At 38.3% G+C, this 16169-nt stretch overlaps 1 protein-coding gene and 1 pseudogene across 9 annotated transcripts in view; one reads left to right on the plus strand and one right to left on the minus strand.

The window, feature by feature from the left end:
• Task6 (TWIK-related acid-sensitive K[+] channel 6) overlaps positions 1-16169 on the minus strand; it is a 73708-nt gene that overhangs the window by 50820 nt on the left and 6719 nt on the right. The gene's annotated exons all lie outside the window — the stretch shown is intronic.
• Positions 2279-3397, plus strand: LOC141390742 (protein transport protein Sec61 subunit alpha pseudogene; annotated as a pseudogene).

Consider the following 16169-nt stretch of genomic DNA (forward strand, 5'->3'; position numbering starts at 1 on the left):
CAGCTATACACATTAAGAAGCTATACCTCGGCTGCACCACACTTTACTGCTTCCTCAAACATTCCATGTATGGGTCACTAGAATCAAACTCAAGCGAGATAGGTCTGTAGTGGACAGACGGGTGTATAAGGAATGCAAGTCCTCTGCTTCTTGTACGATCCTTTCGCAAAACATTGTAAGCATCGCAACGTTACAAGCTACAGGCGATGGTGAGCTTTGTTTCCTGGATCGCGGTGACCATGATGTTCTTCCGACTCATGAAGTTTACGATTTCGCTGACTTTGATGCGGATGCCGTTACAACTGAATTGATGTAATGATGCATTTCCAGGCGCTACCATCTTCTCGATGGCTTTCTGGTAGTCTTAGTAGAGCCTACCAGAACCTCTGCTGATGTCGATCACCCCATAACAAAGCTCGTCTCTGTAATGCTTTTGTGGCTATCATAGCATAAGAATATGACGGCTCTGTTCCTATCTCCACGGCCAACTTTCTCTTCTGGAAGGTCCAGGATTTCTTTTCAGAGTCTTCAGTACTTCCAGAAGATTCTGTGGTACAGCTCACCGTCTTCATATCCGATTTAATTTTGTCGTGCTCTTGACAGTCTCCTCTGCGAGAGTCTTGAATAGATTTGCTCGGGACATTTGAAAGTGGGAAGCTCTTCTTCCTCTTTTAAAAGTAAAAGAATAAAATTTTGCATATTTGCCCACCAAAATTTTCTACCGATTTCGCCCCATAGAACTTTTCCGACCATCATCAAAATTAATATGCTTCTTCGGCACTCAGACCTTACAAAATTGTGACTATTTGATCAAAGTTGCGGCCTGTAGGTGACTAAAAAAACTAAATGGACAAACGCACGGACGGACACACATTGGAAAGCATAAGAACTTGGAATGGGTACATATATGACTAAAATACTCAAAAAATATAGCCGAAAATTGGCTGAGGGGCTAAACAATCACCAAAAATGTATGTTATTGTACGGAATTTAACCACTGGCCGTTGCAACATACTCGCATCCACTAAACATTTAAACATGTGTCAAAATGTTCCTTAACTTAATGACTAGCCCTGAATCCCTCTTTGACTTTCTAAATCCTTAACCTTAAAAAACATAGCAACAAACATAACCCTCTGCATAATTTATAGCTAATTACCGGTATAATACGCAAACACATAAATAGTTATGCATGTGAATGTAGTTTATGCATTTCTCCATTTATATCCTGCAGTCTTTGCACACTATATCCTCTCCTTCTATAGAATACATGGTCACATCTATAAATACGACAGCATTTTACGTCACTTGCAAACATCTTTGTTTGTAGCATAAATAAATCTGTAAGTGTGTGTGCGAGTGTGGACAAGCATGCTGTGTGTCGTCTAGCTATGTATATGAATATGTACACATATGCATGCACCTTGCAATCTATATAAATATATCAAAGGATAGCAGGAGTAATAGAGAATACAAAAACTCACTTTCGGACTATACTGTGTGTGACTGACTATTTGATATTTTAATAAGGAAATGTGAACAAAAACCCCTCTCTCTTGATGAAGCTAAATATTATATCTAAGGATTAAAATAAAACGGATATTATGATAATCCTTAAGAGAAATAGTCTACATATTCAGAAGAGATTATTTATAAGGACATCATGTGCGGAAAATATAAATTGTATTTAAGAGGATAAGAAACTTACTGCACTGCACAACTGCGAAGTGAATAATGCAATGTAATGCAGGGGGTGAAAGTCGGATGGGAAAGTCGGTCCTGATCGGTTTAAACATCGTAACTGTACTCTCACCTCCCTGTGGCGTCGCCTGGGTCTTAGAGCTGGCAAACTATCGATATCGGCCCCATTCGATTTTTTCGATATTTCCGTTTCAAAATATTGATAAAATCGATACTATCGTGGAATTTCCACCTCTATTTATTTATAATCCAAAATGGCCAACAAACATGTTTTGTTAACATTTCGTATGTCATTGAAGTATCGTTCTAAAACTCAATTTTAAACGTCGGTACTTTAAGTTTGTGTGCTCTCGAGGTGGAGTTTGAAGAGAATTGTTCCAGTCCAATTTGACGAAATCATTTTGTTACTGACTGGTCGGTGGAGTGTCGAGATGAGTTTAACAATAAATTGAATTGTTTGACAATAAATACCACCATATTATTATTGAGTTTAACAATAAATACCACCATATTATGGTGGAGGGTATAAAAATAGAGAAAGTGTTTTAATACGAAAAAAAAAACAATAATCATTTGAATTAAATTCTTTTAAGTCATAAAGCCCTTCTGCAGTATGCCAGAAATTGCCAAACCCGAACGCAAGATCCAATGCAGAGAGAAAGTGCATCTTGGTATGCTGTCAAATACCTCTGTACGTCTGGTTGATCATACAATTGGCTGGTGCCAAAATCATTGAAGTTGGTTGCTTTGTTTAATGGTGCCCAAAAACTCTTTGGTATGATTATTACCATTGGTCAAGCCATTGTTTATGTCAGGTATCGGCACCAATACAAATTCATTGTTTGCGGCCTCACGCATACGACTCTCTCTCGCTCTCTCCATAAACAGCGTGTGCGTTAATGCATTGCTAAAATTAAAAATCATTGAAACAAGCGACAGCAGAACCTTCTTCATTGACTTCTGAACGAAGACTGAGTGGTGGTTGTTCTGCTGTTATTCTCATCAAGGGCACGTGTGCCCCTTTTTGCCGGATGCTGGTTTATGTCATGACTGGCATGTATGGTGATCCATCTGAAATAGGTGTTGTTGTTTGTTTGTTGATCGTCATCCAATCATTTGCCACCGGTTTGATTGTGCTGTTTTTGGATGAATTGATGCAAATGGGTTAGTATTTCTTAGGTTCCAGTATTTCTCTCTTCATCGCCACCAACATTTGCGAAACCTTTCTGTGGAAGGCCCTCTCACCCACCACCGTTACAACTAGGCTATGTACAGAAAGGTGCCGTTATTGCCTAGGCCACACGTAACGAAAAGGTTAGTGTTTTGCGTGATGATGAACATGTTGGCAACCGTTCTCGACTTTGTCTTCCAAGGGTCCCTGTTGGTTTACTCATCAAATCTGACCGTATTTGCGGTCAATACAGCAGCTGCCCCATCAAATTGTTCTACACCTCAAACATTTCCATAATCTTGCACAAATGTTGGCCGTTAAATTCCAAGGTAACTTCTTTATCAATATCCTATGTGTTTGGGCTAATATTGGCCGCATCTTAACCGATCCCATCCATGCCGTTTGCTTTAAGCTTTTAAAAAGCTTTATGAAATCTTTTTATTCGCTTATACAAAAAGGTTACAGGTACAATCAATCGCGTCTGTTAACAATTTGCTGGATATTGTTTTTACGGGTGTTCTTTAGTGATGCCAGGGTTTTCGATAGTATCGATATAAAAAACCATTCATCGATATTGGCGAAAAAGATTAAGTATCGATACAATCGATATTTCCATCGATGGTTTGCCAGCTCTACTGGGTCTTTCTCTAAACTCACTAATGACAGTGAGTAACAAGTGCTACGCAACACCTTCCCTCTAAGAACAATAACAATTGGTTTGAGGTATGGGAATAGCAACCAAACCGTCTGATAAATACCTTACTACGAAAAAAAAACCAAGGGAAACATACATAAATGATAGTAGAAGACCGTCTATATATATTTAGAAGACCGTTCGATGATCTTCTATCTTTAGAAACCCGTTGGGAGATATTCCATCTTTAGAAGACCATTTGAGGATGTCTGTAAAAGAAGGTCCTATCAAAGTCCATTGTGTATTTGAAGATCTTGAAACCCGTCTGATTATCTTCTGTCTATAGACAATCGTTTGATTGGCTTTCTTCTTGAAAAGACCGATAGAATAAATCGTCCATTTTAAGAAGACCTTTTCTAGATTTTCTATGTATGTATATAAGACTGAACATTTCGTCTAAGCAGGTCGGAATCTACAATGCTTGTTTAACTTTCGCGTACACTCCTAGAGCCTGACAGGGGCATGGCAAGGTACGCAGTACCAAAATCTTATCGTAGATTAGGTTCACTTAATGCTGGTTCACAGCTACTTCACTCGTAGAACCTGTAGTCCATTGTGTTCATCCTGATAAAGTGCTGAAAAATAAAGTTACAGAACAAAAAGGTTTTCGGTTAACCGAAATTTTCAGTTTTTTCAAAAACCGGTTTTCAAAAATATTCAAAACGGGTTAACCGGTTTTGTAAAATAGGTACGAAATTGCCCATAATTGATAAATATTTGATTAAAAATGTGCGGCAAGGGGTAAATTTGTTGGAGATTGTGCATGAAATGCAACCATGCACAATGAGCAACACATATATTAGCGCCATCTGTTTAACTCATATGAAACTATATGGATAGTTTTATATCGATAATGTAATAAAGTAATTATCGAAGTATCGATAGAAAGTTCTAGATTGAGAACGTTTTGTAATATAAGCGCCTGTAAAGAGGCATAAGTTGCCAGTTTAATAAAGTCAATGTTGGTGTTAACATCCCCTCGAGAACTAAAGTGTTTTATTCCTGGTGGTTATATTGCGTAAAACCAAAAATACTTCCAATAAAATTAAGTATAACTAATTCGTTATTATATAATTATCTGATAATATCCTTGTTATTTAACATTCAACCTTAAAGTGGAGACAGCAAACATAAGTCAGAAATTGTGTTCTAAGAGTAGTAAAAGCCCTTACAAATATACGATTGTGTACCAAAGGAATTAAATTAACATTTTATTAAGTCTGGATTCTCCTTCTTGCGTTGAGAACCTCAAATTATCGTGCCGGAATCAAAATGTACTTTGTTATCGTTACCCTTTACAGCCTTAAATTCGACAAGTTCTTAGTTTACTGTAATAATTCAAAAACGTATGAAAAACGAATGAATTTAGCCGTACCTTTTGTTAGTTAAGTTTAGTTTACTTTCAAGAATACAATTGTAATGAAATTTTAAAAATATTACTCCTTTTTTAAACCGGTTAACTGGCACAAATAACCGGTTTTCGATTAACCAAAAATCATGGTAGAACAAGAAAAGGTAGCAGCAATACCCAGCTGAATGAACTGGGTTGTAGTGTTAGTGTCAAATTTCATATGACATTTTATACATTCATTTCTATTTCGATGTACATTAGGGACATATATTTTTTGAGAAAAAAAATATATCATTCGGAAAAAACCATTTCCCAGAAAGACTTCTTCATATCAATGATATGTAACCTCCTCCAAGTTCGAACGATAAGCCGCGCAGTAAATCACCGCTTGTAGAGGCGATACAACGTTTGTTAATATGTGAGGTAATTTGTTAAAATTTAAAAAAAAAGAAGCCCTAATAAACATGTGCTTCTTTGATTTCTAAAACAAAACATTGAAACAGCTTCTCCTTTTTCTATAATTTCCAGCGACCCCAAACTTTTCTGCAAGAATTCTACTTTCTGCGAGAATTTTTACATTTAGTGGAATGATGTGGAACCATAAAAATTGAAAATGTAACGAAATTTCATTCATGTTTTCCAAAATATTCAACCAAATGTGAAAAATTATTAGTTTTTTAAATTCCAATAATTTATAGACATTTCCTTGTTTTGTTTACAAATACAACTGACAGTAACGTTACAAACAAATTCCTTTGTCCCAGTCAGCATTTTTTGAAAATTTTAATCAAATTCGAGTCTTTTTTGATCCGACTGTACGACTAAAAAGCTAGAATATGAGCTCATTTTCTGATCATAAATGACTCCTTTGTCGGTAGGAAAACATAACCTCAGGCGACTCTTCTAAACAAATCACAAATGAGTCTTTTTCGAGTCGTATTTCAATCATTTATTGGTGTTTTGTTGATTAATTTCGGACCCTTTTTCGAGTCTTTTTAGAGTCATGTTTATAATCATTTATGAGTCTTTAGGGAGTCATTTATGAGTCTTTTTGTTAGACGAAATAAATTAAAAACTTTTTCTTTTTATTCTTCTTTGTTTCTTTCCTTTGTTTTATAGTCTTTTCTGCTTTGTTATGTCTTTTAATTATCCTTTATGTTGCTTGGTGGTTAGTATACTGCTGCTTCATTTCACTTGGCAAAACCTGTTGTGTTGTGTTTGTCTGTACCTTTAATATTATACGTTACATTTATATCAAAATTTTGTAGAAAGTGTATATGAGAATTTTATTTTTTTATTTACAACCAAATAAAAATAAAACAAAACAATCAGTTTTTAATCACCTAACTGTTCAAAATATGATCAGAGTATACATAATTATAATCACTTTTCAAACACCTGTATGACCCTTTTTTGATTAAGCATTTTTCAATCTTCCAGATGATCAAAATGTGACAATAAATAACAAAAAATTGTCACATTTTAAACACCTCAATGATTTATTTGTGATTGCTACACATTTGTTGTTGTATTATAAATTGAACTCTTTTTAATCATTACAGGGAGTCACTTTCGAGTCCCTTTCTGATCACACAAGCGACTTAATCAATTTTTGATCACCAAAAGGACTCTAAAAAGACTCGTCAATGTGATTTTTGAAAAAACAGTCTTCTAAATGCTATCTGGGGTGGTTGTTGTTCGAGTTGTATTTGTTGTAGTATTAACTTTACCTTGTATTTGTTCTACCATGACCAAAAATGAAGTTTTTGGCGAAAACCGGTTTCGGTTTTGTAACCGGTTAACCGGTTTCGGTTTTGCACACCCTAGTTACAGAGAAAGATAGGGGTTGCGGAAGGAAGGAAAAAATGTATAACAGAGATTTGAGGGATATATTGAATGCAAGGTATCAAACGCTTCGATGCCTTACAGCTAGGTGCGTTGTGTCAATTCTGGCTAGCATTGTCTCGATATCTTAGTTCCAACTGCCGCATGAAATGGCACAAGGTTAGCTTATTCGAGTTTCCGACTTCAATAGTTGACTCCGAACGCAATTTCCTTGCATTGACCCGGGACCCAACCCAAGAATATCGATTGATTTTAGCGCTTCCTACAATCCCAAACCGTGCAGACTAGATAGAGTAGGATTTTTATTGCAACGATTTCAACTTGGACGACTCTACAATTTTCGCTCAACATGTATGAGAGCCGTAAATTGAGGGTATCGCTGTTCCCGTTTCCATCTTGGAGCCTTCTTTAATTACAGAACTCAGAATAATGGAACACAAGGTCGATACCGGGACAAACGACGTGCTCGTGTTCTGCATCGACATCGAAAGCGCTTTCAGCGACGCGTCACGCTGGAACGCTGATCCAATGCTTAGACAAGCTTCAGATTGAACAGTCCCTGAGGATAAACCAATGCTGATCCAATGCTTAGACAAGCTTCAGATTGAACAGTCCCTGAGGATAAACCATATGCTAAGGGATAGGTGAATAAACTGCGTGCTACATAACGTAACCATAAAAGACAAAATTAGTCGAGGGACGTAGCGATCTTATAACATCTCTCGTGCCGATACCAAATGTAGAGAAGGTTCTCGTGGCTCAAATACTGAGAACGAAATTTTTGATGTTCAGGGACCTTTTTGAATGAGTCCAGGCTACGCAAACGACTTTATAATATTTCTGAGGAGTGCAGAGCTTTTCTGCACTAAAAAATAGCTACAGAATTTATGGTCCAAGTTTTAAGAGCCTTAAGGGACGCTTGATTGTCGACATATGAAACCATCGGTCCTGAAAGGTAGCTTTCAAGTCCTTTTAACAATTCTGCTGATAGCAAGAATCTCTGCCCGAAAGACGCTGCAGCTATCATTAAGCTAATATGAGTGTTAAATTAATGGTTTCTTACAATAATCGCCAACGTCACTGCCTTCCTCCAACGTCTGTATAAATTACCAGACCGTCCAAAAGAGATTACCCTCAGCCTACGTCTCCCTACTTGGAAAAACTACGGATAATGAGCCAAACTGAAGGAGATGGACATACAATCGTTTACGCAACTCCTGTCATTAGTTTAAATTGACTATAAATTATGTTTAAGGCCTTCGCATGTCCGAAATGTAAAGTCTGTCACGATACTGACCCGCGGAGCCCAAAAGCCGTCCTTGCAGCCTGAAACTGGATCAGGATATCCAGAGGTTTGAGATCTAGGATCACTTTCAAGGAAGACGCAGTCCCTTGCACACTTGATAATCTGGACGGCCTTGCACTGAGAAGGTCTGCGGTACAATCCCGGACCAGAACATCATATTGTCGACTGTGACAAATCTCTTAAGTTTCTCCTGAGTATTTTAGCCATGAAAAAGTTCTCTACAATATCATTAAGCCAATATGAATCGGGGTGTACTCTTTCATATGAGAGAAGTATTGCTTGTCCCTTTGGGTTGTTGTGGGAACATATGTATGTATGTAATGCTTTATTCCCAAGTGGTTGCCACCAGACAAGGTTTGGAGTCCCAATAGAGTTATTGCAGGAGTAGAGTACAATATAGAGTTGGGTAATTTAGTTCCTAGTTCCTGGTACTAGAGTTGTGCCAAAGGAACTATATGGAACTATATAGTTCACTTCGCAGTTCCAATGGCCCACATTTTTTCTTTGAACAAACTGCGTATACTTACTATCACACGTTATATTTCATGATGTTACTCATACGTTTTGGAACTAGTACAAGGAACTAGGAACTAGATTACCCAACATCATGAAATGTAACGTGTAATATTAAGTATACGCAGTTTGTTCAAAGAAAAACTGTGGGCCATTGGAACTGCGAAGTGAACGAGATAGTTCCATATAGTTCCTTTGGCACAACTCTAGTACAATAGTTCTTTCTTCGGCCGCTCCTCGAAATTCCTTTTCCATTCCTAACGGTGGTCCAGGATTATACCGAGATATTTCGCTTCTGGAGAAAGTACCAATGCCACTCCGTACAAAACTGAAGGCTGGATATCGTCAATTTTGGGTTTCTTAAAGAATAGTACAAGTTCAGTCTTCTCTGGTTTAACCCCAGGACCAGTTTGCCAGTTGCAGCGGAGCACATTGCATAAGGCCAGCTAGGGCTGGTAAAAAATTCCACTTATCAGCACTACCGCATCACCGGCATAGGCAACCACCTTAGTTTTCAGCCGATCAAAACACGCCGTATTGCATTTATGATTAGAAACCCGAGCAGAGGCGGGAAAGCTGCCCTGCGGCGCGGCTCTGTTCCCTTTAATTTTCCGTACGGAACTCTCTCCTGTGCACGAATTGATTATCCTACTTTTCAACATCTCATCAATCCATTCCACTAGGATAGATGAAATTGCTGTAATAAAGCATAGCCGGTATTAATCATTCGGTCCCGGTGATTTGTAAGGCTGAAAGCTGTAATCTTTCATTGAAGCCTTGACAGATTAGTTAATATGTCCATCAGTTGTTCATCCTCTTCAGTTCAGTTTTGATTGTGACTTGTTGTAGGCAGGTCACCATTAAAGTCCGCACAATGCGGAAGTGAGCCCCTGATAGCAGATTGAGAGTCTCTAATCCGATGTTAGTCCAGGGACCGTCGATCCGCTTAATACTACCTATGGATTTGGGATCCTAGCCGTTTCATTAACTCCCTCTATAGCATCAATGCACAATGTGCGCAAGTGAGCGTACATTTTAAAGCATTTTACATTGAAATTTATGCTCACGTGCTCTCAGTAAGCGCACATTGTGCATCGATGCTCTATAGACAGGCGTTCTTACGTCTTACTGGCCTTATTGTAGGATCTCCTAGTTACATTACGAAGATTGCTTAACTCCTAATTCTACCAAACTAGTTGGGATTTCTTCATAGGGTAGGTGATTGAACAGGAATCTTCATAGCAAGACATGAGAATATTGGTTAGGCAATTCACAAGTCCCTTGACTTCCTTGATTGTGTGTGAAAACTTTTACCCCAGTCCGTTTTCCTGGAATTCCTATTGAGACTCTGAATTACTCCAAGTATGGAGATTTTATCTAATAGTATAATTTTGTGATCCAAGAAGGAACAAATTTCAGATACCCTACAATTCTTTATATCATAGACAGTATCAAGGGGCTGATTCGCCCTCCTCCCATCTGTACCGTTCTGATGCCACCTCTACTGTAATTAGAGAGAATAATTTAATGGAGGTTCTTCTTAGCAACAATAAAGGTTCTCACATTGTCCCTATTCGAGGCAAAGAACACAGTATAAGTTTTGTCTCTTAGTCCACACACCTTATTTTTAAAGAAATAAAGTTCCAGTTATGTGACAATGTCGGTGTATAATGTAGAAAGGGTTTTCAGGAGTGCATCAGCAGCTTTGCAATTATGCAGATTTATCTGCAGAATCCTAAGCTCTTGCTGCTCGTATCCTATGGTTGCATTGCAGGGATTCGAATGCATAACCTTTCCAGCTTGAAGCTCAGCACCCACCCCCACCCCTTCACCATTTCATTTCTTACGTTGTCATCTCCTGACTTGTCGGCGGCAAACTTAATGAGAAGTCCCCCGTTCTTCTGAAAGGAGGTACGAATTCTCCACTTTCCCTTCTGAAGTCTGACATTATGTTTCTTCATTAACTTCAGTATTCTTCCAAACTCCATTGAAGGAGGAATCCATACTGAAGTTACCATACCACACGTTATCTGACTGTCAGTTTGCTGCTTACCAATGTCAGCCAATTTCCTTAACTGGTAAAGAATTGTATCAAGGTTTTTTGCTTCGGGAGAAATTGTCAAGAAAACTTAAAGAATAGTACTAGTTCCGTGTTTTCTGGGTCAATTGCAGGACCATTGTCATGGTGCAGCTTGCCAGTTGTACGAGATCACTTAGCATAAGGTCAGATAGGGCTGTTAAAAAATTGCCACTTATCAGCACTACCACAACACCGGCCACCACCTTAGTTTTCAGCCGATCAAAACACACAAGTATGGCATTTATCACCAGAAGGCCGAACAGAGACGTAGGAACTCCCTTGCGGCATGCCTCTGTTAATAATGTTCCTCACGGAACTCTCTTCTATGCACGAATTGATGATCCACCTTTAAAAATCTCATCAATCCATTCACCTGAGATAGAGGAAATTCCTATAATGCTGAAAGCGATATGGATGAATTAAAGCTTCACAGTATTGAAGACCCGCTCCATATCGACAAAGGTCGCCAAGGTAAAGTTTGAATTCTGCATATTCTTCTCAACGTGTCCAGCCACCTCTAGTAGGGCAATTTCCACTGAGTTCCCCTTGGTATAGGCATGTTGAGTTCTACTGATCTGTTTGGATCTAATTGTGCCCTAATTTCTACATTCAGGAAATAACCTTTCAATCGTCTTTAATAAAAAGAAAGACTAATTTTAGACTAGTCTTTGGGTATAGCATGACATGACAAATTGCAAAACAAATACACAACCTGACGGTGTATCGGAATTTCTAGGAAATTTATAAAATTATCTACCTTTTGAAAACTGTGAAATAATTTCCAAAAAGAACACCAAACAATTCAATTTAGAAACGGTGTATCAATAATTGAATTTTCCTTTGTTCTTGGAATGGAGTTGTCTCTGTGCGAATTCGTTTTATTTCATTTGTTGTTTTTGTTCCGCATCATCTTCTTTAACAAAGTAAATTATTGTTCAAAGTTTTAAATTTAATTTGTTTGTAGCAGTGGCAATACGGGCAATACGGTATCTGCATACAATTTTGATACTAGAAGCAAAGCGTATGTGGCTTATAGTACATACCAGTAACAAATAACATGGGCAAACAGAGTATGGTGGCCAATGTTGTGAAAACGGCAACAACAACAACAGTAACAACGCCAATAAAAAGCTAGCTAAGATGTTTTTGGCGATGTGTTTTAATATTTTTACGCAGCAATATGACTGAATAATTGATGTCAATGCCATCACTCTCCATGGTCCAAAGCCCATACATACACTCGCAGGCAAACGACAACACATTCACTAAATCATAAGATCTCAGAGGATATAGTAGAGATACAACGCAACGACCGTGTGAGTGTTACCAATAAACATGAGTAAATTAATGTTTAAATGGACTACAAATCCAATCCCAACAACAACAAAAGATACAAATGTATGAATATGAAGAAGTGACGATGGGCCAGTGAATTTTTTATGCGGTTTTTATTTCGGGAGATGGTGAAGTGTTTTTTTATATAACACTTCGAGGATTGCTGTGAAAAATAATTTTCCAAGGGGATTGTTTTCTTTCATTTTTAGTAGGTAAACAAAAACAAAATATCTTTTGGCAAACTTCCACATAAAAACATTTTCCATATGAGGGCCTACGTGCTTTTGGTTTGGTCGGCTGTTCAGAAGGACGGACGGAAGGACGAAAATGGTGGGGAACATTTTTATTTACACCAGAAGTAATTCGGTAAAAATTTCCAAAGGATCCTCGAACAGACCTTAAACTGAACTTGAACAAAAATGTTGAATTTTGTGAGGGAGGTACCCTAAGGGCGCCAATCGAGCTTAAACTAAGATTGGACAAAATATTACGAGATCCAATGTTTGGATCAAGACATATCGCGCGTATCATGTTAGCGGATATTGTTGAGCTTTAGTGGTGGAGGTACCGTATCTACCAACTTTGGCTAAAATTTGCAGAAATATTACGATATGAAACATTTGGAACAACCCAGTATCCAGTTCAAAAGTTATAGCGCGCATCGTAGGTGTTCTTTAAGACTTCGGGCCTTTTTCTCGGACTTAAAAAACTTGTACGGTCATATTGGGGAAGGAAATACATGTTGTTGAAACAAATCAAAGCGATTCGAAAGCCGGCTTTAAGCCAACTTTTCCGAAATTTTGTGTGGAAGGTACCCGAAGGAGTGGATCGATATGGTCCATCTTCGAACTTAAACAATATTTGGAAAAAATATTACGAAAGCCAAATTTTAGACCGAATCGGTTGATCCGTTCAAGATTTACACCGACATACATTAAAACCATTATTTCGATGAGGTACATTTTGGTCGTATGAAAGTGTTTAACCCTCGTTAGCCTAAAGACTGAGGGTATGAAAAGTTTAAGAAGATATCTAAATCCTCCGGAAGAGTTTCACTTTGCTCCTCATCTGTTTTAAACCACGCAAAAGGATGATGAAAGTGAGTCAGCTGATAAACAAGGGGAAACCAACCGACTTATGTGCTATTTCAAAAGTCACCCGTCGTCAAACGACCAACCCAAAATCACAACCAGTAATTGTGAAGAGGTTGAGGTAGTCCAAGGACGAATGTAAGAGGACCGAAAAAAAAGAAGACACGTGTATCGGTTTTAGACGAAAGGTGTTAAAAGATGAAATATTCAACACAAAATTTCACTATAAGTCCCAGAACAAACTATAGTAACATTTTATGACCAATAATTTTGTAGAATATTTTGATCGGATACGAACACATTTTAAAGGAGTTTTTAAACGTTTTTGAAAAAAGAGGCCAAAAAGACCCGTTTAGTGACTCACATGAGGGTTAATTTTTTTCATTAAAAGATACCCCGCATTGTTGTCAGTAATATTGCCAAAGACACTTTATACCTAAAATGCAAGGATTCCAAGGAATATTTCAAAACCTGTATAAATGGGCGGAACTTGCCACGCCCATTTAGATTACTTCCCGACGTAAACTTTCAAAACGCCGATACACGTGTCTTCTTTTTTTTGGTCCTCTTTCATAATCTGGCCGAATTATCTTGTAATTATTTTTTGTGTTGTACAGTGTAATCGACAAGCCTGATCTCAATTGGTGCATCAGCGATTGTCATTGTTTACTGGTGTAAGGGCATTCTCGTCTCGAAATTGGTTAACTAGAGCAACATACGGTTCGGCCAGGTAGCTCTATAAAAGGGAATCACAGTAATTAGCTGAGAAACTAAGGAATGACAGATTTTTATGCCGACAATTAAGGACATTGCCGCGCTATGGGGAGGCACGGAGATACCAGTTGGGATGATAACTTCACTATGGGTTCCTCCTTCAATGAAGTTGGAAAGAATACTGAAATTAGTCGAGAAACAGAATGTCGATCTCCAAAGGAAAAAAAATGGAGAATTCTTAGCTTCTTTTAGAAGAACGACGGACTTCCCATTATGTTTGCCACTGACTTCGGACTAGGTGCTGGGGAAGCAGTAGGACTAATGCCAGAGGAGAGTTAACCTTGAAAATATGTTAAAAGTGTAACACGTAAAATTTTCAAAACGGATTAAGGGGGAAGTGATCGATATAATCCTCATCAACATGGACGACTCTGACCTTTAGAATTGGAGGGTATTTGAAAAGTGTTCCATCTCGGATCACAGAATAATACTCTTCCAAATCTCTATACTTGGAGTAATATACTCTCCTGACTTGTTATGAAGACTTCTGTCCAATCACCTATCATTCCCAAACAGTCAAGATTTATAAGGCCTGCCTGCGTTTCTCCCACATACCCGGTCTATGGAAGGAGATAAAGATGACCTAAATCCCCAAAGCGGGGAAACTGAGTCACACATTACAAAAGCTATAGCAATTAAGGCCTCGTCACATAAGAGGATTTCTGGCTTAATGCATTAAGTTGCATGTTCTTCCGGCTTTAAATCAAAAATCAAAGCATACGAAAATCGTTTCAGCAACTCTACGCGACTGAATGTGTGCTGAAACACGATTTTCGTATGCTTTGACTTTTGACTTAAAGCCGGAAGAACATGCAACTTAATGCATTAAGCCAGAAATCCTCTTATGTGACGAGGCCTTTAGTCTTTATAAATTTATATTAAATACAATGAAAAGGTCGCTGGATCTGGAAATTAGGTCATAATTAGAAACCAAACAGATCAGTAGATCTCAGCACGTCTACATTAAGGCCAAATCAGTAGAAAACGCCACAAATAAGATGCTTGGAGAATTCAAGCTTCACCATGGCGATCTTTTCCGATATTGAATTGCCTTCAATAATGTGAAGCTTTAATCCTAGTGGAGTGGATTGATGATATGTTGAAAAGTAGGATCACCACCAAGGTGGTGGCAAGGATTTGGAAATTAAGCGTTCAAAGGATTGCGGCAATTCTGATAACCGGCTCAATCAGAAGCACTTCTCAGGCCAACTTAGACGTGATCTCCAACCTCGGGATATCCTGATCCAATTTCAGGATGCGAGAACTGCTTTAGGCTCTGAGAGACAGGATCGTGACGGACTTCACACTTCGGACATGTGAAAGTGTTAAACTTAATTCCTTAAGTCCTTCAGGTTTGACTCACTATCCTTAATTTTTCCAAGTGCAGACACTTGGGCTGAAGGTGACTCTCTTCTGAATGGTTTGGCATTTACATATGGGTCCAAGATTGAGGAAGGCTCTGGCGTTTAACAGAACCCATTAATTAAACACTCATTTAAGCTTAATGGTAGCTGGAGCGTCTTTCAGGCTGAGATACATGCTATCAGGAAAGCAGCCGAATTGGCGAAAGGACGTGAAAGCAACCTTACGGCACCGGTGACTATATACATATGTCGGCAGTCAGCGGCCTTCAAGGCTCTTAAGTTCTAGACCATATATTCTCGAATTTTCCTTGATTGTAGGAGAGTGAAATGAAATGAAAAAGTTTATAAAGGAAAAAACTGTCAAATGAAAAAAATTATAAAGGAAATATTTTTCATTTCAAATTTTAATGGAACAAGAATCCAGCCCCAGCACGAGAAACGCATTGTCATTAAACGTTGCTATATTCCACGTCGTAGTAATATAATGGGAAACTAACTAGCAGATGAACTAGCTCGAGGTGACTCAAAGTTTATCGCTCTGCCAATTGATGAATCTGCCACCAATGTGTTACTACATCGGCATACTTCGTGAGATCTACCTCGACAAAGCACATAGCAGATGGCTCTTGGAACCTTGATTCAAGACAACCAAAGCAGATCTCCCTCCTCTCATGCGACAAGTTAGGGTGGAGACTTATTACGGGTCAAAATAGACTGAGATCTCTACCTTCAAAATAGGATGACGGTGGCATTGATAACTGTACGATATGTTTAGATGCAGAAGAGATAGAGACTTTCGAACATCTAATTTGTAGGTGCCACTTGTGTCAACCAAGAAGACAACGACCACCCACGGCGGCGGGTTCTTCAATACCGGATTGACTCGGAAACACACAACTCATGTGTTCTGGCAATGTTTGTATTAGTATCTTTGACAGTACGAA

Source organism: Musca autumnalis, unplaced genomic scaffold (genome assembly GCF_047663935.1).
Source record: "Musca autumnalis isolate F117 unplaced genomic scaffold, ASM4766393v1 scaffold_1, whole genome shotgun sequence".
NCBI lineage: Eukaryota > Metazoa > Arthropoda > Insecta > Diptera > Muscidae > Musca > Musca autumnalis.